This window comes from Halichoeres trimaculatus, unplaced genomic scaffold (genome assembly GCF_033239565.1).
Source record: "Halichoeres trimaculatus isolate MK-OKI-2021-1 unplaced genomic scaffold, fHalTri1.1 fHalTri1_scaffold_18, whole genome shotgun sequence".
Lineage (NCBI taxonomy): Eukaryota > Metazoa > Chordata > Actinopteri > Labriformes > Labridae > Halichoeres > Halichoeres trimaculatus.
Window position 1 is genome coordinate 3,854,536 of NW_027437196.1, and position 25,572 is coordinate 3,880,107.

General features: G+C 42.7%; 1 protein-coding gene across 1 annotated transcript in view; it reads left to right on the forward strand.

Moving 5' to 3' along the window:
• The first annotated feature begins 1,249 nt into the window (after window positions 1–1,249).
• LOC141807263 (cadherin-10-like) overlaps window positions 1,250–25,572 on the forward strand; it is a 111,122-nt gene continuing 86,799 nt past the window's right edge. Inside the window, exon 1 of the mRNA XM_074693142.1 lies at window positions 1,250–1,537. The gene's annotated coding sequence lies outside the window, so the exon portion shown is untranslated. The remainder of the gene's footprint in view (window positions 1,538–25,572) is intronic.

Consider the following 25,572-nt stretch of genomic DNA (forward strand, 5'->3'; position numbering starts at 1 on the left):
GAAGAAGTTGTTTTCAAAGCCAATGTGTATCACTTACAGTAGGGGAGACCGGGTGTGGTTGTAACAAAGGGAGAGTTGTAACACGACCAATTCCACCAGTTAAGGAAAAGATGGGAGTCATATAATCTTACACTTTTTACCCACTTTCACCCTAATCACACATGGTTGTTGTTAGGGCTGGAAACAGGTGAATGCAGATCCTCGAGAGAAAAAAAAAAAAATTTGAGGTAAGAAAGTAATTTTTGATTAAGACTATATTTTTTAGTACTCATACTATTCCATTTGACTTGTATCAGAATAAATTTTAGTTTCTTCGGCTGAATTTGATGCATTTTTCCCATGCTAATTTTAATCCACTATGCTTCGAGTTGAAGGTGCTGAAGCAAAAAGTGTTACATCCATACCCAGTCTCCCCTATCAATATGGCTTGGTTGAACCCCCATCTGCTTTACCCTGCTCTTCCTTGCTATCCTACATAATGACAACATATCTCAAGAGATATATCAGGCTAGCATCTTTATTTAGCAGCCTGTGATTGCTGCTAATTATAGGTACACAATGTAACATGATTATTTGGCAGCTGAGCAGCACAAACATGATTATTTCTTTACACAGATTTGTTTTTTGTTTTTTTTTAAGATGGGTTGGTGCAGTAGTTTTTAAAAAGCAGTAGTTTCAACATTTTTTAATAAAAGCAGAGGTGCAGTAATTATAGTTCTACCTCCATGGTTTCAAGGCAGAGCTACAAATTTGGTGCTCAGGCTTCATTGGCTTATTCATTCAGCTGTAATTAGAGTACATTTTTGACTCTGTTGGATGCTTTAGTGATAACAATAATAATGCAAAACTGTCACTAAAACGTGATCTTGTTGAGGACACGTAATGACTGTCATTAGGTGTAACAGCACGGTGATATTTAACACTTTAGTTTGCTCGTGCATGCAAATCCGCCCAAATTTAATTATGAGCTGCTGTAATCTTGAACATGATCTACGGTTTTCTGTTTTTCTAAGGAGCAGAGAGTCCAACTGGAGGCTTTTACAAAAATAGACCTCCATTGATTGACTCCAGCCCACACTCAACCTCTGACTTTGCAACTATTAATCAGGGATTATGCAAATGTAAAGGAAGCGCGTGCACAGCTTGGCTCGTGTTATTAAACTTGAACATCGCTTGGCAGTTGAAACGCACCACCCTCACCGGGGCTCTAATCTCCTCTTTATTCCATCTTCCTTTTGTTTTTATCGCTCGACCGTTTTTTTTCCTCTTTTCCCCTCCTTCTCCTCCTTTTTTTCTGCGCCGTGTTCTGCCGGGGACTTGTGAATGGCAGCCAATGGGAGGGTTGAGTCCCCTCACAGCCTCTCAGCCTCTCTGACATCCACACACAGCGAGAAGTGATGCAGCGCGACTGAGACGCGCAGTTGAGGTGGAACAACGGGCAACAAAAGCTGCAGCGAACGGATACACTCTGCACCCGACGCTGCGCCTGGGGAGGAAAAAAAAAAACTGCCCTCCTAGAATAAAACTTCATTATCAGGTGAGCGGAGTCTTTGCTTTAAACTTGCTGTGAAAATTTGCTTCTAATTGTGGCTCAATTCGCGGCTCGATCACAGAAAGAGAGAAGGAGAGAAGGAGCAGTTACTTCTTCTGCTTCTTCTGCAGAGCCTATTTGGAAATGTCCGAGCCGAGGTTATTCTGGGTTGCTCACACACTAATGCGAAATAGTTGCGTGGCTTATATAAGAGCTTCATCTCTTGTGTAGATTCTAATGAAATCGAGTAATTATTGGATTCGCTCCGGGGTTTTGCATTAGAAATGAGTTGGAATCGGGAAGTTGTTCGCATTAACTCACAGCGAGGGTCAATCCCCAGTCAAACTTTAATATTATTCTAAACGTAAGAGTGTGTAATTCTTGTGTTTTTGTCGGTGCAGGAACTAAACGTGCCCCTTTTTAGTACGAGAGGTCCTGCTCTGCGCAGTACGCTCGCCCTGACGCGCTCCACTGACACAAACATGCACAACCTGGCCCTCCAAAAGGCACATTTTCTCCATTTCTCGTCTTGCATGAAACTTCAAGCCTCTGTAAAGCCTCCCTGAATCCATGTGTGAAGCAGTTTTTTCCCCCTCCTCTTCCTCCTTCTCCACCGATGATCCCTCTGCAGCCAGTGGCAAATCCACGGGATGCGAATCGATGCAGGTGGGACAGCGTGCTCTGATAAAGGCGGATGACTGTCTATCTGTGGTTGCCTGCAGTCGCGCTGTGATGCCCTGCTGCCTTTTTTTTCCTGTCTGCAAAAAGTCAAGCTGAAAGGCTTTTATTTTGTTGGGAAAAAAAAAAAACACTTCTGGAGTTGACTCAAGTTCTCCAACACAACGTGTCCTCCAGCGTTATTGACTACAAGATGATATCAGTGATGTGGCTGTGAATATTTAATGCACTTACTGAATAATGCAGGCAAAGGGCTATAAAAGAATTAACTCAGCTTCTTTGCTCAAAGTTGCAGGTATTGACAGGAAAGGAAAAGGGAGGGTGGTGTTGTGCAATCCTGAAAACTGAATTTGAGTGTGGGGAAAGTTTTCCCGTCCTTCCTGTTGCCTGCAGATTGCTCCATGTTGGTTACTGTGCTGGCTCATAGTGAGCCTGAGGTAATGTGCCTGAAGCAGGCCAAGAAGTTGTTTGGGGGAGTTTTCAAACTACCCGGGGACTTTTCTCCTCCAATAATGACTCCTCTGCACACATACTTTTTAGATTACCAACACGGCTTATCAGGAAGGGATGCTGAAAAGACTGAAAAGGCGCCTCATATGTGTTACAAGTGTCTGTTTCATAAGAAGGAGAACAGGTTGGCTGAGATTGTCTGAACCAGGACAGGTTTTGTGGTCCAGGTTTCTCGCTGGCTGGTTTTGAAGTTCAGAGATGAAAGGGACAGAGCAGAATCTGTGGCTGATCAAAGTCGAACAGGAAACACGGCAGGTGCTGAATATTTAACGGGGATCCTGTGGCTGTGCATGTGAGCGTGTGTGCGTGTGAGGGATCATACAGTATGTGTGATGTTTCTGCGTTTATGGTTTGTATAGAGACGTTCTCAGTTGTAACGCAGAGCTGATTTGACAGGCAGGGGAATAGACGCATCAGAGCCATGTGCATGTTTGAAATCAGAGCCCTCATTGGCACAGACAGCCCCTCACATTGCATCTTTCTTTCCTCCTCAAATATCTCCATGTGCGGGTCATGTGCCGCAGCTTAGGGGACAGTCCGAAAAGCTCCCTCCTCAATCTCCCGGCCCGTCCCTGCGAGCGCTGACGTCACGGGATGGTGGGTTTACCCAGCGGCCAGACGACGCTGATGACCGGTGACCCGAGTTGATTACATTATTTGTGCTCCAGATGGGCAGCATCATTTTTGATGTGTCCTGCTCATAATATCGAACGTTTTCTAGTCCTCTGGTCGGCGGCATCTGGAGCTAATAAAATCACATCCATAGTGGCTTCTGCTGCTGCTGCTGCTGCTGCTGGAGGAGCACACTCCAACCCCCTGTGGGAATGTCCACGGCCCTCTTCCCTCCTCCGATACTTGTGGACATTTGTTGAGCCTGCATGCACACAGCGAGTGGCTCTAATGTGTGTGTGTGTGTGTGTGTGTGTGTGTGTGTTCTGGGAATGTGGAAGTCAGTGGCAGACTGAGAGAACACCCCTGGGCTTTGTAGTTCACTAGATGCACCTTGATTGTTTGAGTGCATTAGTCACGGTCTGCATGATGTGATAATAAATCACGACGTTGTTTTTGCTGCGAGTGGTCCGGGGGTTCCTGCAAAGACTTCCTCGCGCCAAATACTGATCCGGAGATGCAGCTTATTTCTCCTCCAAACAGCTGGTCTCCTCTCTTTCTTCACTTTTTCTTCTCCTGTCTCATGCCCCCCTCCTCCCTACTGCAGAGGCCAGACTTGATTAGCCACTTTATGAAGAACGGCATGTATGACTTCTTCTTCTTCTCCCTCCGACGTACAGTGACTCTCTATTTCATTTCTTGCAGCTTCTCGTGACCATTAGTGCAAATTTCCTGCAGGCACAATGGAGAGTTAATAACTGCCCTCTTAGTAATGAGACAGATTCCCTTCAGAGGCGCCTATTTATGGAGCAGTCACAACTGTAATTGCACAGAAACCAAAGTAAGGAAACAGCCTCCAGTTTACAGAGCGAGGAAACGTGACGTCTGATACTAAATTTCAAAAACACATAAAACTGTGTCCGGCACGCTTCTAAGGATGAGTTTAACCCTTCATGATCCGTCACATCAAGTCTGCTAGAGAGAAGCTTTACAGGTTTACAAGCTGTAGTGACATCTTTTGCATAAAACTTTTGCAAGACATCAACACAACCTCTAACTCCCAAACCAGGGGCGGCTTTTTGGGTGAGCCCAGGCCCAAACTTTTCTGTCTCTATCAAATGAGTCATGTTTGGTAATTTTAAGCTTGTTGGTAAAAAAGTTATGACTCATTCAAACTTATGTTATACTGATAGGACCAGAGAATGATTTTGGGAAAGACTGAATATTTTTTTCTTTTATTTAACTGTGGTTTAACTGTGGCAGAGAGCAGGGACTAATCAGTGAAATCAGCTGGTGGAGTTTTTGGTTGGAAAGAAAACCTGCAGCCTCTCGACCCTCCAGGGTAGGAGTTGGAGATCCCAGCTATAAGACATGTGAAGTTGATGTGGCGCAGCCCATTGGTGCGTTAGAGCACTACTCTGAGGCTGATACTATTTACAGCCATTGCTGTCTGATGCAGTAAAGCATTATAAGATTAAATCAAATATTAAAGGATAAAAAAAACAACAACTAAATCTGCTTGAAAACAAACATAGTAACAGTACTATATTTATAAAGTTATAGTTATTTAGGAGGGGTGGGAGAAAAATTACAGTAGATGTATCGTAGTATCAGAATTCTTTAACGATTTTGAATTTTGATTTTTTTTCTTCTTTTTTTTTCTTTTTAAATCAAATTTAACTCAACTTTGTCTTTTTTTTAATAAGCTGGGTTGAAAAAAAAATAGATTTGCCAGATCCCCCAAATAAATCCTAAAAACTGACTCACATGTGATGTGCATTTTTTGGGAAAATACAGCTCTAGATATAGTCTATAGGCATCATCATCATCTTTCAACTTTTTCCACTTTGTCTGGTGTTCAAAAAGCGTAAACTAAAAATCACTAAATTGTTAATATCGTAGAATCACAATTTAAACCGACACCACAAAAATTGTAAAAGAATTGAAGCGGGAGCAAAGCATATCATCCCAGCCCTATTATTAACTAACTTTGTAATTTAAGGCCCACCCAAATGGGGGTGGGTACCGAATAAGGTTCTCTTATAGGTACCGACCAAATTCTGTCAAAAGTACCGGGTGCCAATTCATGTAAAGTCTAAAGGTACCATATTTAGGTAACTTAATGCATCCTTGTGACTGTGAGGGAGTGGAAGAGGTGGTGATTTTCCATACTGGACATGAACACAGCAATGCAAGGTATTGATTTATTGAAAAATAATTGTGTTCAATTGAAAATATATATATTTTTATATTAAACAAATTGACATTTTTTATCACATAAACCCAAAAAAGTACAGGAAACTAGTACTGTTGAGTACCAGTGCTAGTTATCAGGTACCGGGAATTGGCAACGTATTGTATCAAATGTGAAAGGTAACCATCCCTACACCCAAGATTGGTTTGGCCCACCCAAAATTGAAGTCCTGACTCCGTTCCTGTCCCAAACTTTGAGAAAATGGTTTGACCTATGTCCAGACTAACCCAAGGAGCAAAGAGACAGTCAAAGGACGCCCTTTCTACATCTAACTGTGGTCTCCTGAAAGGGCAGACTGCTACTTTCGTATAAGAGCTACCCATTGGGCAAAAAAGGACGCTCAAAATCTAAACCAGCATCCCTCCAGTTACAAAGCCCAGTCCCTTTGTCATAAGCTGCCACTGTTGCCTCTTTAGTCTTTCTTATTGTTTTTATCCTACTTCTAGTTCCTGTGTATAGCCGTAGTCCAGTTTCTGAAGGTGTCAGGTTGTTCCTGTTCATTTTCCTGTCGCTTCATCTGGTTTTCTCAGCAGCAGATGGTGACTGTAAATACAGACAAAAGCATGATACATTTCTACTCTTCAAAGCTGCTGCTGCTGAGTCAAATGAAGCTAAACAAAAATTAACCACTACAGGATAATACATCAACATTTTAGAATGGAAAACAGTAGCGTGGAAAGTAGTGTTTCAAATTAGACGTCCAAAAATGACATTGAAGGGACGTCCTTTGACCGCCTCTTTGCGCAGAGGGCTCAATCACTCCTGCTTTTCCACTTGACGTCCAAAAAGCTGTTGAACTGTATGTTGACGTCAAGTGGGGTCATGGTTAGAATGTTGTAAAGAGGTCCAGAATTGGTCTTGGATCAACAGACACAATATAGACTCGATCTGCACGTCTATCAGGCGTCTAATGTTCAATGATAACTAAATAAGTTGCTTAAAAGCTCAATAAACCTTTAAAAAATGAGAATTATACACTTATTTTTCTAAATACAGATAAGTCATGGCTGTGCCCCTTTAAACTGTAAATATAAGACATCATGGCGTGTATTCAACATAGGAATTGATGTGAACAGCTGTTATATAAGCCCTATACTGGCCCTATACTAAGCGCCAACGCCACGCTTGGCTCCAAAGGGTTAAGAACCTCATGTGTTTGACTGTCTCCTTCACAATGACATGGTGTCCTTCTTTACCTGAGTAACAAAGCGTGCATCAGGTGTGTTCTTTGCAGAGTTTAACAAAGAATGACGCTGCACCTGTGGCAGGAGCAGGGCCGTGTCATCTTTTACATCTGTTTCCATTCTTTATATCCACGGTGCTTTGCTTCTCAACTGATTCAGTGAATGTTCACAAAGAGGTGTAATTTATTCTCCCAGAACCTCACCGACAGTTTTCCTCACACAGTGGTGTGTCCTGAGTGTCTGATCTCTTGGCAAAGCTCACCTGTAGCATGTTTTGTAAAGTTTAACACCTTCGTCATGTTTTGTATCTCCTCCTTGATTTTTGTCATTCCAAGAGGTGATCCACGTGTGGTGGTTAGGTACAATGGTTAGGAAAGGTATTAAAGTGGCACACCCAGGTGTCGTTAAAGATTCACGAGCCAGGATTTTTAATTTTTATTAGATTTGATTTTACTTTATTTATTTCTGACAAAAAATAGAAGTTATTTATGTGAATGAAAAGGGAGCAGAAAGAAGAAGAAAAGTTCTTGTTTTGTCTGTCCCTTTCCTCACAAAATTTTATTTACAAAAAAAAAATAAAATTAAATTAAAAAAAAATATATATATATATATATATATATATATATATATATATATATATATATATATATATATATATATATATATATATATATATTAAATGAAAAAATAAAAAATGAAATAAATTAAAAATAAAAATGAAATAAAATTGAATAAAAAATAAATGGATATAAAAATAAATATAAATATAAATGGAAATAAATATATAGAAAATAAGTAAATAAATACATAAATAAATAAAATAAAATAAAATAAAATAGTGGGTTTACCCAGTGGCCAAAAAATAATAAAAAAATAAAAAACAGAAAACTATATCTTGAGATCTGTCGGGGGCCCATTCAAACAAGATAGTAGACTCTCAAACAGAAAAAGTATTGGTTTAAACTTCACCAAATAACTGGTGATTCATATTTGAAAAGAAAAAAAGTTCAAACTAAACTGAAATGACAGGATAAGTTATTCCATTTTAGTAATACAAGCTTGTCCCAGTGCAGATTTCAAGGTTGCGAGTGATTCAAAAGAAATGCTGGGAACAGCTGGTGACTAAACAGAAAATCCTCTTTTTAACAGACTATTTTGTCAAGTTCAGAGAGGTTGAAGCAGGACACAAAGACTGGGTCTACCCAGACTTGGAAAACCCCATTTTCAGTAGTTGATCTCCAAAGTTGTGTTTCATTCTCGTTTCATACTCCTCTTCTACTTCTACTTCTACTTCTGCGTCTGTTTTTAGGATCAATCACAAGCACGACAACTCGTGTTGGCACAACCTGCAGTAGGGAAAGGGGTGGGGTTAGAAGAAGCTTGTTTGGATTTAAAGAGACATACATGAAGGTTTCAGGGCTGGTTTCAAACCTCCATAGGATATTCCGGTTGAAGAAGCGTATGATATGTAACCGTTCAGCAAGAGAGAGTTTAAAGCTGAATCCTGGCCAGCAGAGTCTTTTTTCCCTCTGAAGAAAAGACTTTCTTTTTGCTTAATACTCACAGATCAGTCAATTTAAACCTCACTTAGCAGCAGGTAATAATCCCTGCCTGCTTTGTGCAACATTTACACAGAAAAATACTCATTGTGAAAGAGTGTTTGTGCAGAGATAAGGTGTGTGTTTTCTGTGCTGGATGAAGCTGATCGCGCTCAGTGTTTGGCGATAATAGAGGAGTCCAGCTTCATACAGTATGGCACACGCATGTGGATGGATGTGACTATGAAATTACTTAGATTCATGTCTTTGGGGTGGGAGACAGTAAATTGCAGCCAATGTTGAATAATGCAGTCTGCCAACAGCTTTTTTTCCCACTTCCCTCCCCCTCTTCCCCCTCAAACTGTGGCTTGGCTCCACAGCTTTTCTAATTATGAAGTGGCTGAGAGATAGCTCCACAACTCCCGATACTGACTGCGCTGCTGGTGCTGGTGGACAAATAGCAATCTAACTGAATTACCAACAAAGCCTGACAGACTTGTGGAGTTTAGTGAACATATTTGCAAAGAAAAAAGTAGCTCCCTAACCCACCTATTCAGACTTACACACACACATACACACGTGCAGACACACTTTGAAGTTGGCACAAATGCAAGCAAACAAACACAGTACAAAGAGGGAAGGTGTACAGTTCTCCGCACGCTCCTCAGCACAATTTAACAAGATATATTAGTCACCCAGGAGGCAGCAGAAAGCCCGGCGTGCTCAGAGTACAGCAGACTGCAGTCTGACAGTGAGAGATAGTGATTTACAACAAAGCCCTGTAGACCATGGCACAATTTCAGAGATGCAGGACTGACACTGGTAAAGCAGGGGCATGAAAGTATATCCACCAGCCACGTCTCATTCCTTCCACTATTTGCCCTGGGAAGAGGAGGGTGGAGGAGGATGAGGGCAGATGACAAACTCAGTATTGTAGCTACAACACAATGCCCGGGAGAAGAATTTAGTTTGGGTGTCATCTAAAATATGAGCAAGAAAAGCCGGTAGGAAGCAGCCTCCAAGGACGCTGAACATCCATTCTTTCTTAAATTTGAGGTGAAATCGATTTCTTGACCCTGCGAGGGTAGCGTTAGGGTTTGGATTGGATTTGGAATTAAATCTCTATATCCAATATGTGGAGGGGAAAAACAATAATCATCTAATAGTGGAAATCACAGATCCAGATCACTATCAGAATCTAATCAACTCGTACTTGGCTGGAGGCCGATCTCTCCCACAAATTTCATGGAAATTTGGTTCATATTTTCAGACACCCCGCTGATGTACAGATTAACTAACAGGGGTGACGATGAAACTTCCTCAGCAAAGGTGGATTTAACCCGAGTTAGAATCAGGGGTGAAGTTAACCCTTTGGAGGGCATCAAGTTTTCACATGACCCTGTTTAAACAGAGCTAGAATCACACTGTTTATTACTTTTTGACTTTCTCTTCTGGGTCATCCCTACAATTCCTGCAGGAAACACCCATTGAGGATTTTATTTTGTAGAATCAAGAATAATAAGAAGCACATTTTGTATGTTTTGAACATGTTTTTTTTTATCTTTCTTATTTGAGGCATGCTATTTGCTAATTTGTAGTCATGTGACAGGCTCAGGAAACAAAGTATATTGTAATGAAGTATGTTTGGTGCCGTTGTTTAATAAATGGGTGAAGCGAGTTGTTGTACTGTACACACACAGGCCAACTCAACCAACTCAATGAGTAAAATGTTCTTGTCGTCACTTAAGTGGTTATAAACAAGAAGTAAATTTAGAAAAGCTTCAGAAAGAAAAACACGACTTCAGACAGGCACTACACCCATCTCTGATGAAAACCACCATAGCTGGAGTGTAACTTACAAAACTTACATGACCTCAGGGGTGGACTTATTTAGAAACAGGAAGCATTTGGAGGTTCTTGAAAAAGTGACTAAAAGAAAAGTTTAAAAATGCAGGAACTATATCTTTGTGTAGGATATTACTCAAACTCTCTCTGAATTATTATTATTATTTTTTTTTTTTTTTTTTGCCACAGCATCTCACAGAAAAAGTGCAATAAATGCAATAACAATAAAAATAGAAAAGTAATAGAATAAGAATATTAAATTAGAAATTTGAAAAAATATAGAAAATATTACCATAATTATATTTACATAAAAACAAATAAGAACAGCACAAGATCAGTATTTGACCATAACATTGATTTCTGGGATGATGTGCAAAAAAAAAAAAGCTAGTATATATATATATTTTAATACTTGATGGCATAAGGTGTGAGTTGGTTTGTTATGATGTGTTATAGAGTCTAATTGCAGTTGGGAGGAATCACGTGCGGTGGCGCTCTGTCTTACAGGGTGGGAGTCTAGCTGCTAAATCATGCGCCCCATGTACAGGGGCTCATCTCCTCCAATGGGCAACCAATGTTCAGTCCCAGCGGCCCTTTGCTTCACACCTTTCTCCTGGGATTGAGACGACATGCTTTTCTCATGATTCGATATTTGCCAATTCAATTTAAACTGTGGTTCTTAAATATTCCCAATTTTTTGTTCACTTTTTAAACACCAGACTAGGGACTCAGCAGGGGCCATATTTTACTTGACCAAAAACACAAATAAACGGACTCCCACCGAGAAAATCTGATATCGGTCTGCATTCACGCTTTATTCAAAGTGAACGGCAGGTCGTCCTCGCTCTCATAATCACTCATCTTTACTTTGTTTTTGCATAATTCGTCCTAGCAGACTACCTGCGTTTGTTTATATCTGACAAGCCGCGTGCGGACTGATACACTAAGCGGCAAGCGCCTCGTAGCCAGCTGTGGTAGCGCTGTTTTACGACACGATGAGAACTAGAGCCTTATTTAGCGGTGTTTTTGTGTGAAAGTAACGCGCTGAAAATTCTCTAAATAAAGCGTGAATGCAGACTGATATCAGTTTTTTTTCAGTGGGAGTCCATTTATTTGTGTTTTTGGTCAAGTAAAATATGGCCCCGTCTGAGTGCAGAGGAAACCTGCAGAGGAGCAGGGAGGGGGTGTTTGGTGATAGGACCAAACTTGTTCCATCCCAGCCTCAGTAATTCCATATGTACCCATTTTATGTATTTTGCTCGGCTCAGTATTGGTACTGATCAATACCCAATTCCAAGGAATCTGTATCTGTATCTGGACCAGAAAAGTTGGATCAGTGCATCTCTACATGAGACTGTGCAAAATAGTTGAATTATGATAATAATGTCTACAGACTATATCAGGAGAAAAACGAACATCTGCTGGAGGGAAGTGGTAACTTTTTTTCCAATTTAGTTTATAGAAAAAGACAAAAATAAAGAATTCAGATTTGAATCCTTAACAAAGAATCATGATTTTTCCCATTCCTACCTTTCCCGACTGTCTCTTCCCAGTTTCCTACTCTACCCACTGTCTTTTCTCCAAATATGAAGCATTTATCACAACAGCAACATTTTCCTACTTGTGCTAACAGACACAGTTCACTGGTTTTCTATTTTGAAGGGTGGGGCGATTGTTGCTAAATGGGGAAAAAAAGGGATTCTGCTCCAGCAGGGGTTCAATCCCAGCCCCCACTCTTGCATGCCAGAGTGCCCCTTGGGCAAAGACAGTGGGCCCCAACCGCTCCTGGTGAGCAGTGGGTGGATACGTATGAGCGGGATCCAGGATGGTCTGTACTTTAGCATCCTCTGCCATCAGTTTGTGTTCATCTGAGGAAAACTGTGCTTTTAAAACACATGTCCCACACAAGTGGAACGAGCATTCCTCGACAATACCTCAACTGGACCCCAACTAGGCGCTTTGGGCATGCTCCAGTTTGCACACCAGGCTTTGACCTGGAAGTTAAAAGAAGTAAAGCTGTCAAAACTGTGTCTGAAAAGAATCTTGTTAAAGGTTTTATACCTCAGAGAGGGAGCATCAAGACGCTTAAGAGTAAAACTTTAACAAAACTGCCAAAATGTGCAATTTTCAATTAATTGTGATGACACAGTTGGGATTTCAAAGCCCCGTCCTCCCCTAAGCCTGACATAAAAAAACAACATTTATGATCCAATCTGGTCATCTGCTGTGCTGAAGCTATACATTGTGATACAGGCGGGGAAAAAGCAGCCTCCAGGACGTAGCTGGTGCAGGAGGAAGACGGGTGTAAGTGAATGCAGCAGACAGATCATGTCTGCAGGTCTTGCCTCCCCCCCTCTAGTTGGATTCCTGTCTGTGCAAAGCCCAGAGGCTTAACTCGGGCTGCAGTAAGTGGACTGAGGAACGCTAAACACTGTCTTGGGGAAGGCTGCTGAACATGACAGCCAGTTAATAAGTGTATGGAAGACGAGCAGGCGCGTGAAGGAGTGAAGCGAGGGGGTGATGACGTCTGTCTGACTTTGGAGACTTTTGTGAAAGCAGAAGCAAAGGCGAGGGCGAGGATTGGTCGTGACGGGTGGAGGGGAGGGGGTAATATTGACTGTGGGATGACGAGAGGGTAATAGGAGATCAGAGAGTCCAGCTACAGGACAAGGGGCATTAGCGCCTGACTGGAGTACAATGAAGATGGAAAAAAGCGCCCAGGAAGAGGGGTCAGGTGGTGGGTGGAAAAAATCCAAAGAGCTTGTTCTGAGTGGAGCCAGGTATGGCGGGAGGAAGGCGATAATGATGCTTTCTTTACTCCTGCAAGGCAGCCACAGTAAGAGCTGTCAGCTTCAGGCAACACCGGCTCGCGGGACGCTGCTGGGATGCCACTTGCCATGTTAACCCCCCAGACACCTCTGACAGTATGTGATAGATTGCAGGTGTGTAATTACATGTGTGTGTTTGTTTGCGAGCGCAGGAGACGTTGAGGACGTTTTCGGGGGCCTTTGTGCGTGCGTGTGCATATTGAGGTTGTGTGACTCTTAGCGTGTCAATTTTTCTTGGCAGCGCTGAAAGCAGAGTGATGTGATTTTCCCCTCTAACAGCCTCCAGGAGTAATGATCCAGGTTATTGCAGATGACGTGTAACACCTCAACCCGGCGGGCATCGGCGCTGCAAAAACCTGTCCTTATAGGTTAGGCTTGAGGGAGGCTGTTGTCTTGGTGGCAGAAGCGTGTGCACAATTCCTCCGTCTCCCAAACCTGTCACCTTCACATGGGCCCCTCCTTCTGAGGATAATGGTCTCCTGTCTGTGTTGTGAATGATATCTGGACTCCATTGTGCGCCCGTTTCCTCCACTGCGCCATTGTCCTGCAGAATGCCTTTGTGAGTTTTCTCTTTTTCATTTTTTTCCCCGCAGAGGTACAATGTGCAAGCTGCATTCTGAGGTGCTGTAAATGAACAGGCAAACACACAACAGCAAAGGTCCTATTTACTCTCAATCCCCAGAATGAGAAAAAGAGGGTTCTGCCATTGTTCTGCTGCCTCTCAAAACATTTGGATGGCTCATTGTGAGCAAGGGGAATAGAAAGACCTCCCCGCACAAACTACCTGCCGAATCAAAGCCTGCAGACCGTTCTGGGACTCTGTGCTCCTCAGGGAAGGACACAATACCTGATTTCTGGAGCAACATGGGACATGCAGTAATAACAGCACACTACAGTAACAGGCTGAATAAAACCCAAGGCGTCTCAAAGGCAGGGGGGGAAACCTGTCCCCTTTGAGGAAAAGGTCATTCTTTGAGAACCCCAACAGCTGCACACTGTGCTTTGACATGAATAACTGACAAACGGATGTGTGCTGGTCTCTCAGGCCTCCAATTACTGTTTGACGCCGCTGTCCGTCAAACACAAATGGGGCAGGACCTGCCAGAGGATGTTCAAGTTGCCTGAGCCGGGCAGGCAGGCAACCCCGCTCGACAGTCCACCGCCGTGTCAGGGGAGCTGCGAGCACTCTGGAATAATTGAGTCTGATCTAATGAAGGTAATGCCAAACTTGGGTTATTGTTTGCCCGGGGACAATGCAACAGAGTTGTTGGCAAAGATGCCTGGGGAATTTCTTTGAAATGGAAAAATTGCATTAAACATTCCATTTGTATTAATTATATCATGCTCCTTATTAACATTGGCACGCTCAGCAGTAGAAGCAGCGCTGCCGCCGGTATTGGGCTTCAAGCGGCACTCAGAGCAATAATATTAGAGGCAACCATCCATGCCTGAGGCGCTCTGAAACTGCCTGTGATGTCACCGGATGAGTGAGTATAGCTTTATTCTGAAGCATTGTGTCTAGACCTTTGGTCCTACGAGACATCAGTCACTCAAGTTACTCACCACTAGAATTCAATTAATCATAGCCTTAATTCAATCCGGTGGTCGGGCCTCCCAGCTGTAAGCCTCTAAGTGGGTTTTAAGAGAGCTAGTGGAAGGTCCTCCATGCAGGAACTGAAGGGGCTGACTGTCTAGCAGGGATTTAGTGACACTCCAGAGGTCAAGGGTTGGACACACAGAGGCAGATGGAGTGCTTACTTGGGGCTGGTACAAGCACACACTTGTGCATTTGAGCAAAAAAGTGCACCTGCAACATGGAGCCACCCACTCATCAGGCCTCAGCGCTAACACGAGGAAGCATGAGGATGTATGTGTGAGTGTGTGTGGACACAGAATCTCATGTCAGAGCTCGACCTACAGTAGTAGACGCCCGAGACATGCAGTGTGGATCTCCTCAGACTCATAAATAATGGACGTTGGTGAAGCATCTGTCAACTTTTCTGTCAACCCTGTTCCAGATGGGAGTCAGACAGGCCAGGCCGGAGCAGCGTGTTACATACACATAACAAACCGCCATCCAGTGTGCCTCATGCTCCCCGCGCCCTGTTTACATCAGCACACTGACACCCTGCTCACCTACACGCTTCAACCTATGAGCTGATTTATATTAGGTCCTGCACCCGGCTTCCTCAACCGTTTCTTCTTCTCTCTCACACACACTCGCAGATATAATCAAGAGTGCTAGCATGCCTCAAGAACTCCCTTTGGTTCAATAAATAAAGGTAAAAATGTCCTCTATCTAAATACACATACTCCCCAAAAGCTCTTGCATCAGTAGCACCTCCTCGCTCGGTGGTGGGAGATTGTAAACACACCTCAGGTGCCCTTTAAGTTTGTTGACTTTAACATCAAACACTCCCTGTGAGTTCCTTCCCAGCAAAGCCACAAAGCTGCAACAAGTCAAACTTCTTGGACATCTGGATTGGAGAGGGCTGGATGTGTGGAGATGAGCAGTAAGAAGGGAGACAAACTTCATACAAGCATTTCAATTTTACTTTTTCTGCTCCTCACTAAACCTTGATTCTGACTGTGCATTTCAAGGCACAACACTTTAGCTCAGTGACGAGGCTTTCCACAAACAACAGTTTAACAAAAGCTTCATTCAACAAAAATAGAGCTGTTTTAGAAGGACAGTTCAACATTGCTTAAACATTAAACTCTGAAAGAAACACAATCTTAAAGAAAAGATGGATCACTTGACTCAGATCAGCAGCATGTTTTCCACCTATGTCAGGTATGAGAGCCAGATCAGTCTGACTAAGGTCATAAGGATCATAAAGTCACAGTGAGGGATCTAGTCCTGTCTACGTAAAGATGCAGCAAAAAAGAATCAGACCTCTGGCTGAGAACATCTCACTCTGTTCCAGTTGATGGCACTGTTTTTTTGTTTTTTTTGATAGGCAAGGTTGTGTGAGTGTCAAACTAGTTTTGGTTCACCTGAAGACGAAGCAACATTCCTGTGACGATGGTGGAGATGGATGCAACTAAAGCTCTTTGTGTGTTTGTTTTGTTTTGTGTTGTCTACTTCCTTCTCTGGCTGAATGCTGAGGTGTACCGAGACCTGCTGAATCCAACTGTTGTCCGATAGCAATCACATTTCCTAAGTGTGTCAATCAAGCTATGATTTGTCCGATTTTGGTTCGACTAATCTGTTTACATGCATTTCACTAGTCTGATCTCACACTGACTAGGCTTATAGCCCAATTTCTGAAGCTGCATGTAAATGGACTGAATGTTTCAGATAACAACTTGTTGATATCCCCAATTGTCTTATTTTCAAACAGTTGTCTTTTGGATTGCCGTTTTGATGTGAATTAAGGCGTAAGTTGTTTGCCGGGGGCAGGTAGAGCACACTTCCCCTCCTTTTCACATATTTGTTGATATCAGTCTGTTCTGTGACTGCTCTTCTGTGTGCTGGTGTCTAGTGCAAGAGATATGGGACAGGGCATACTTTCCTTCCTTTAAATGTGAGTTCATTAAAGCCAAGGCAGGGAGAGCACACTTTCCGTTCTTTACATGTGAGTATATAAAAAGCCAAGCCAGGGAGAGCACACTTTCCCTCCTTTTCATATATTTGTCAGTATGGGTCTGTTCTGCGAGCACGCTGCTCTTCTGTGTGCTGGTGTGGCATGCAAGAGATCTAAGGCAGGGAGAGCACACTTCCACTTCCTTAACATGTGAGTATGTAAAAAGCCAAGGCAGGGAGAGCACACTTTTCTTCCTTTACATGTGAGAATATGAAAAGCCAAGGCAGGGAGAGCACACTTTCCCTTCTCTACACATAAGTATATGAAAAGCCAAGTCAAGGAGAGCACACTTTCCCTTCTTCAAATGTAAGTATATTAAAAACGCCAAGGCAGGTAGAGCACAGTTTCCTTCCTTGACATGTGAGTAAATGAAAAGCCATGTCAAGGAGAGCACACTTTCCCTTCTTTAAATGTAAGTATATGAAAAGCCAAGGAAGGAAGAGCACACTTTTCTTCCTTGACATGTGAGTATATGAAAAGCCTAGGCAGGGAGAGCACACTCTCCCTCTTTTACATGTGAGTAGAGGAAAGGCCAAGGTAGGAAGAGCACAATTTCCTTCCTTTTACGTGTGAGTATATGAAAGGCCAAGGTAGGGAGAGCACACTTTTCTTGCTTTACATGTAAATATAATGAAAGCCAAGGCAGGGGGAACACACTTTCCTTCCATTACATGTGAGTATATTAAAAGCCAAGGCAGGGAGAGCACACTTTCCTTTCTCTACATGTGAGTATTTGAAAAGCCTAGGCAGGGGGAGCACACTTTCCTTCCTTTACATGCAAGTATGTGAAAAGCTAAGGCAGGGAGAGCACACTTCCCTTCCTTTACATGTGAGTGTATGAAAAGCCAAGGAAGGTAGAGCACACGTTTCGTCCTTTGCATATGAGTATATGAAAAGCTAAGGCAGGGAGAGCAGCAGCAAAGACCTTCAGGTTAGAGTGGGCATCATGTGAAGCTGGTAAAATAAGACACAGCTTTACAGAAAGCGAAGAAGAAGGGGTGGGTTGCGAAGCACTTTTTGGAGATTCAGGATGGGAGTAGGTAGTGTAGAGTCACACACAAGACTGTGTTCGACTTCTCGAGGAGTGTTCATGCCTCTCCTTGCAGTAATCCAGTCTTCTCTCACTCTCAGGCCTACACACTTTGCATATTCTGGTTGAGTGCAAATTCTCAACCCCTTATCATTCAAACTGAATCATTTTCATCTTTGAGAGCCTGGACCTTCTACACCCCCTGAAAGACCTCCACCAACTACATCTATCACTAAAAGAAGACAAGGTTAACAATGTTTTATCCAAAAATCTCACAGGTCGTATCATCACTCTTGGAAAAGAGACGTTTGGTGAATGCGATGTCTGACTGACGAGGAGAACTTTCAGCAATATGAATGAAAAAAGACGAGTTTCTGACAAAGTCACAGCAGATTCCGAGAAACACAATCTTTTTTTTACTCCACTCCTTTCACAGGGCTCGGTTATCTTTTTCCGAGGAGTCCTTCAGGGGGTTATTTTTTACTATCATACTTCAAGCACATTTCAGAGCCTGTACTTTTACTCTCATCGTGAGTTGATTTGGTACTTCTACTTTTACCAGAGCCTTTCTGTGCACAAGTATCTTGAGATAGGAATGCTTCTACCACCTCTGCTCCACGGGTAGAGCTCTAGGAAAATGCAAGCGAGTTCAGAGATTTCAGTGCAGAGGCCAGTTTCAGCTGACTCTCCCGCTCCATCTTCCTTCCCTCTCCTTTCCTCCCTGGCAGCACGGTGGAAGGATGAGTGGGCCGCTTGCTGCCGGGTGGCGGTTACTGTACGGTTGCTTTATGGACTAAAGCAGCGTCTTCCCGGCCTTGTCGTAATAGAGGATTCAGCTCATAAAGCAGCATCATGATTTGCAATAAGCAGAGTTAGAGGAGAGTAATGAAGGTGTAAATCAACTGAGCTATTCTTTTTTTCCTTCTTCTTCTTTTCATCTGACATTGGCAGTCTCGCTTTCCCGGTGTCCCCCTCCTCTTCGGCTTCTTCCCCCTGTTTTCTGTCTCCCCTTTGCTGTAATGGAAAGCCTGGCGCTCCCTAATAAAGCAGGGTGAGCAGCGGTATCAGCAAACACTTTCTGCAATCATTCAGCCAAGTCCTGCTCCTTTATTTTGTCTGCGAGGTATCTCATACCCCCGTGTGGCGTCAGGGTTGTGGGCGTGGGGGCTAATGAATGAGGATGGAATGAGGAGTATTTAATTCCAGACTGGGAGAAGGACTATTTGTTGGGCCTCCTCATAAGAAGCCCTTTGTTTTCATTTTTTCACAGAGGGTCCAAACAAAAAGCTGCCTTTTTTTTCTCCTTCTTGAATGGGCAGTGTTGGGAATGTTGATGCAAATGTGGAGCACACAGAGGAACAGGACCACACAGCCACCAGCAGGGCACCAGGGCTCGCCTTGCTCGCTGCCCTTTCCTCTTAAATGAAGACGTCATCAGAATTCGAAATGGGGTAGTGAGTCGGATTGGAAGCAGTCATCAAAAGAGAGGGTCCAATACTCCGGAGTTAAAATGCCTGGCTGGGAATCATGTTAAAATTTCCATTCCTCGCTGCAAATCGATCGTATGGGTCCCTGCTCTCCAATATCCATGGTCACCTTTGCTATAAAGTAGGGTATTACTTCTTTAATGCAGTGGGGTTTCATTCTGTGACCAGTGAGGAGAGGAAGGAAAAGAAATGTATCTGGTGACCCCAAACACAAAGAAATGATGGCTCGGGATAATGAAAGAAAGTGGAGTTCTGTGTATTTATGTTGTTTTTTTTACAGTTCATGAGCAAGATTAGTTGCCCGGAGTCCGCCCATGACATTGGGTTGAATTATTTCCTGTGTCTGCCTGTTAAACTCCAGGTAGCCGCCGCAGACACGTTAATGCAGTATTGATTGTTTATCTGTAATAACACCGTGGTGTTGGCGCGTCTGTGACAGCCAGGGGAGGGCAGGGAGGAGAGGGTTTAAGCACAGAGGAAGGAGCAGAGCCAGGGGTGGTACGGCGCTGATAGATAATGCAGTATACCCTCTTTTGACTGGTGCATCTGGGGCTAAAACGAGGTGGCAGAACATATCCTATCTGGTGATAGTCCAGGTGTGAAATAGAAAATAGGAACCGGGGTGCAAATGTGTCACTGCAATGTGGCTGCTGCTCGATAAGGTTGTCTCCTGTCTCCGAATAATTCAATCTCCAGCTCTGACCATTCTGCTAACTTCCCCTGTGCCAACGCCGCCGTCCACCCACTCTCTGCCCCTGGGCCCCGCAGCCCATATGGCCGGCTACAGTGTCTCTTCATGACCTATGGCCGGAGCCTGTTGTTCAGCCAACCCCCCCGAGGAGCTTGGTAATTACAAATAAGCTGGAAGTCACACCAGCCACCAGAAAAAAAGGTGAGCGTGATTAAAGATGTGTGTACAGCAAAGTCCAAGGGGTTCTCCAGTGGCGAGCCAGCACGCAGAAGCGAGTAGCGCCCGGGAATCAAATGCTAACGTGGATCAATCAGGCTTCTTTGTTCATTAGAGTTGTCCGTTCCCAGGAGTGGCAATAAAAAAGCAGCCCATCACAGCGCTCATTTCAGTGATGAGGCCGCTGTCCCTCAGGGATAACTAGCTGAGGTAAATAAACATGAGTCACAGTTAAGGTCAGGGGAGATCGCAGCCGTCTGTTGTTCATCTCAGAGGACGCCTGGATCCCTTTTGACGTGATTGGATTGAAAACAGCAAAGAAAGACCCTTATTTTAGCTCCGAATCTCACCAGACCAGCGCATATTCCTCTTTCATTTCTGCACAAGTGTTGCATACGAAATGTGTTTTTATTCCAGGCATTCAAACACTGATGCCATCACAAATTGGGCAGCTTATTCTTGAAGGTTTTTTCATACAATCCTTATCGCAAACATTTCTTTTTTTTATACCCTGACAGAAGTCCTGCCAGTGACAAATGGCTTTCTTAGCACTCCGATGCCTCAGTGGTTTTGGATGCGTGCAGTTCGAGAGAATTTCATCCAATTTAAAAAGAGTCAAAAGTCAAACTCTGTCTGAAGCTTGAACTATTAATAATGTAAAAACAGGTGCTCCTAACTGCCTCGCTGTTACTTTATGGTGGGCTTCTAGGCGAGGTCGTTACTCATCGTCGAGGGGACACACTTTTTCCCTGCACTGCCTTTTATTAGGGTCATATTTCAGCCGTGTGATGTCTTTGTTTTACCTCCATGTAATATTTAGTGTTGTGTGACGATTGTGTTTGTAGCTGTCTCGCTGCTGACCCCGCTGCTACAGTCGATACACGCCTGGATGAAAATGTGCCTCCACGTCTCTCCCTCTCATGTAATTGTCACAACGGGGAGGCTGAGACAAACGTGGGAACACAACTCCCTCACTGATTTTCAATTCACTGCGCCAAGTTTGACCTTTATGCAGTCCAATCAATGCATCTGCTTCCAGAGACGCACCATTCGTTAAAAAAGCGATGGCTGCAGCGTGATCTAATACCCCGACAGGGTGGTATTTTTTAGGTGTAAACAACGTTATTGATATAGGAATAACAGCTTTTAATTACCGGGTTTATGGAGAGTGTCATCCCCGCATTGATGCTGCCGTGGCCTTTTGCTCCAGACTGTGCTGGGGCTAAATGTACAGAAAACAGACGCCTGCGCTTGACTGCACATGGCACACACAAACACTTGGGAAGCAAACACTGATTTGCATAGAGACGGAGGCTCCCGTAGCCACCAGTGTGTCGCCACAAAGGCCACAGTGGGGAAAGCAGGAAGCCGGCAGACCCGTCCATTGAGCCGCCTCTCCTTCCCCCATCCCTCCCCCCCGTCTCTCCTATTGTCAGCTGTGTTAGACCCCACGGCCGCTGGTGACAAAACATGTGCTCTGGTGAACACACAGGAAAGCAAACAACCGAGGATGTCTCATCTGCCATCGTGTCGCCGGATGAATGCCATTAAGCTATTATTCCTTTGCTCTTTATGTGCCAGTGTGTCTTCTGTGCATTTGTTCAGCCGTCGAGCAAGGATGACCACATCTGCTCGCCACCAGGGTACTAGGCGTTATTAATCTTCGCGAGAGGACATTTAGCGGAATCAAACCTCCATTTATTAGCCCCTAGCGCAGGATTGGAAAACTGGCGAGGGGAGATAATGACTTTAAGCTCCCATTTAGTCAATTAATTCTGAGAAGTGGAATCAGAGTCTGCACGCTAAAAAAGTGAGAGGCTTTGTTGTTTATGATGACACAGTTCAAGAAAAACATTTTCCAGGGCTTAAAGCCATTATTTGGCACTGGAGTTGGAACAAAACAACGCAGCCCTAATATACTAAGAGAATCTGGAGTGACTTCAGAGTGGAGGGACCCGTTAAAATAATGTGCTGAGAGGGTCCTCTTCAACTGTGCTGTCGCTCGATGGTAAACACAGCCATAAACTCTGCTGCTGCAAGTTCATAGAAGCCCATCTTTGTTTTTGTCAAAGTGACAACAGGGAGAAAGAAAAAGGGAGTGAGCTGGAAGACAGAGCCGAGTGTGGAGAGCTGGCAGCCCACAATTTAGTCCAGACTGTGCAGACATAAAAATCAAGTGCACTAGAGGAAGGGTTACTTCAGGAAGCCTCTGTGGGCTCTAAACTGGGCCACTCCGGTGATAGTTGTGAGCGCTCCGGACTGAGTGATGCGAGCCCTGCTGAATGATGGCACAGAGGAAATAACTAGAAAACAGGGAAAATAGCCGGCTCGCATTGACTTGGCCCAGATTGTATGATTTATATGGGTTATTTGGTATGCATTTGGGCAGCCAGGCAAGGTAATGTGTTTGCAGTGAGCTCTGGAGCGGTGCGCTGGGATGAATGTTGTGGGCATACCCCACCTCCAACAGGGAATGTATGAGCTAATTTGTTTGGATTAGCGCCATTCAGACAGGCGACATGCTCACACTTTTCCGTCATGTATGAAAACAGAGTCCGCACTTTGAGGCTTTCACGCCAAAGCTTTTTGTCCTCTTGTTGATGCCATTGCTTGGAATTTATTTCTGTATCCTTCCAGAGACGTGTCGGCAGATAAACGTTTATTTGCGTTTGCTCTGCACCAAATAATCAAAGTATGTTATCCCACAAAACATCCGAGTGGGGCGAGTTTTATTGGTGTGGTGACTGCAGGAAATAAAAACCTCCAAACCAAAGCAGGAGCTGCATTTTGGCTGAGCCTTCACTTTGAAAACATGTCAATGTAGCACATTTTTGGATAAGTTCTGGCATGTTTTGATAAATGAAATATTAAAGGAGTATTGCACTACTTACTCATGTAGCATCTTATCATTTTTTACTGCTAGCATTTATGCTAGCCAGTGTTGGTGCCTGTAAAAAGCACATTTTAAAGGTTTGTTTTTATGCTGGATATGATATTAGGCAACGCTTTATATTAAGGTCCTGTAATAAGCATTAATAAGACCTTTGTAAGTACTAATAAGATGCTTATTAACAATATTATTTCTTTATAAGACTATATACCTGCTTAATAAGTGTTTAATAAGGTCATTTTAATAGTTAATACATGACAACTTAATCTATAAGGTATATACCTAACCCTAACCCTCTTTGTTTTTTGTCTTAGGCTTTTGTCTCTCATGAGTCTTACCTCAGCCCTTCCCCTAAACCTAACCATTCAGGGCCCCATGCCTAAATCTAACCTGTGGGGCCTCATGCCTAAACCTTACAATGACCTTATTAAACACTTATTAAGCAGTTATATAGTCTTACAAACAAATAATGATGTGAATAAGCATCTTATAAGCACTTACAAAGGTCTTATTAATGCTTATTACAGGACCGTAATATAAAGCGATACCTGATATCTCTTGAACTAGTTTAGATATTTGAAAATAAAAACAAAGATTTTTTGGGGGAAAAAAATGTCATTTTAAGCTCTGAGACACATGAGGTCCACCTTTATATGTGAGATGCTCTGCTAATCTGTTAGCTAACTTTAGCCTTTGTTTCTTTACAGCAGTGATTTCAGGATTTCAGGCAATAATACTACTTAATGGAGATTGAGATCCCTTTAATGACTGAGCAAAGTTGTAGAGTAGCAGGATATAGATATGATCTACATTTATGATCTAGTTGTACTGAGAAAAGTTTGCACTCAACCTCGTTTTCGTGTGCGTATTTTTGCAAAAAATTCCTCCCAGAACTCTTGGACGCTCCAGAAGTCTCCAGCTCAGAATCTCACTTGGCTTTTTTTTTATTTATTTATTTTTTTACATCCGTATAGATTGTCAATTATCCAGGTAACAGTTATTCTGAAGACTTGAAAAACAAGGCAACAAGGGATGAGTACCTTTCACATTTGAAACAATATAGTAACGAGGTCTGGTACCTGGTAATCAGTATCGGTACCCTATGGTACCAATTTTAAGTACTTTTTAGTGTTTATGTGGTAAAAAATATTACTTTTTTAAATTATAAAATGTATTTTTTTTAAGTAACATATTTATTCTTTACTGTATAACCTTATAATGCTGTGTTCATGTCCAGCATGAAAAATCGCCTACTCTTTGAAACTGTAAATGAAACTGTAGAGCTGGGATGATGTTTCTTCTTCCATCTAAGAAAAAAATAATGAAGCTTTTTGAATGAGAGTCATGTTTTGTGTCATCTTTGAAGGTTTTTTTGTCATTTAAAGTAAAAAAAAAAACAAAAAAACAAACCTACAAACACTATCTGGTGGTCATATCACATTAAAATTGAAAAGGAAAAACAAAAAAATCCGATAAATGTCACAAATTATGACTCACCCCTGCCTGGTCAATAACTGTAAACATTTGACTCAAGTATAGTTTGAGCTTGTTTACCAGCCTTGTGATTTCTGTCTGTTTGACAAAGAAAAGAAGGACATCTTTGTCCATGTATCCGGCACGACACTGTGTGGTCTCTTGACCTCTCGCACAGTTATGGAGGAGCTGGGCTGTAAACACTTTCTTTACAGTCTTTTTGTCCTGGTTAGATTTTGTTTCTGTTCAACTTCTTCAATGTTTTCAGGGTCAGGATGTGCCAAGTGGCTCCTCATATCATTTTTATTCCTCGATATGTATAACACTGCAGTAAGGATGCACTGATCCAACTTTTGTGGTCCTGATCCTGATACCTGGGCTTTGGGTATCGACTGATCCCGATACTACTCCAATTCCAGTCTTGAAATAATAACCTGCATGCCCTGCTGTGGGATGAGACTGGTAATAATTTGTGTAAATTACAAAACAATTAGTATATATGGAACACCTTATCTTGCAAAAATTACTATTTGATTGTAAACTTTTGTACCCGGTAGACTAAATCATGATTCAGCCTTAGTGTCAAGCTCGGATCTTTTCCCAGTGATACCTGATCCAGCTTTGAGGAGCTGGATTGGACCGATGCTTGATAGCAGGATTGGGATTGGTGCATTGCAGTCTGGATGTGTCTGCATACTACCTTTTATTCCTTTTGGTAACACTTGGAAACGAAAATGCTTCCGTGTTTACAGCATTGATAAGATTTTATCGATACCAATGCCCTTACCGGTTCTGCTTATTGATCTGATTCTGTATCAATTCCCTTATCAAATTTTCTTGTGAATTTTCTCTGTACAAAGAGTAGCTTTACAGGTTTTCTGGGTCACAACATTAAATTGAGTTTATAAGTGAATAAATATAAAAAAAAGTATACTGGATCTGGAGATCTCTGGTTGTAAATGCACAGAAATAAGTAAAAATCACACGTCATGTGACATTTTTGTACTGTTTTGTGCTATATTATTGACTCAAGTAGGCCATCTAGCGTCTTGAAGTGGTAATAGCATTGATCTAAGTTGTTTGGAACCTTGCCGTAGTTATGAAGCCATGAGCCTGCACGTAACTTTTCTTTCATTTTCCTGTTAGTATTTTTACATTGTTGAAATTCTATTCTAAAGCCAAAGTTATGCTAACCACTAGCATATTAGTGTAATTTCCCAC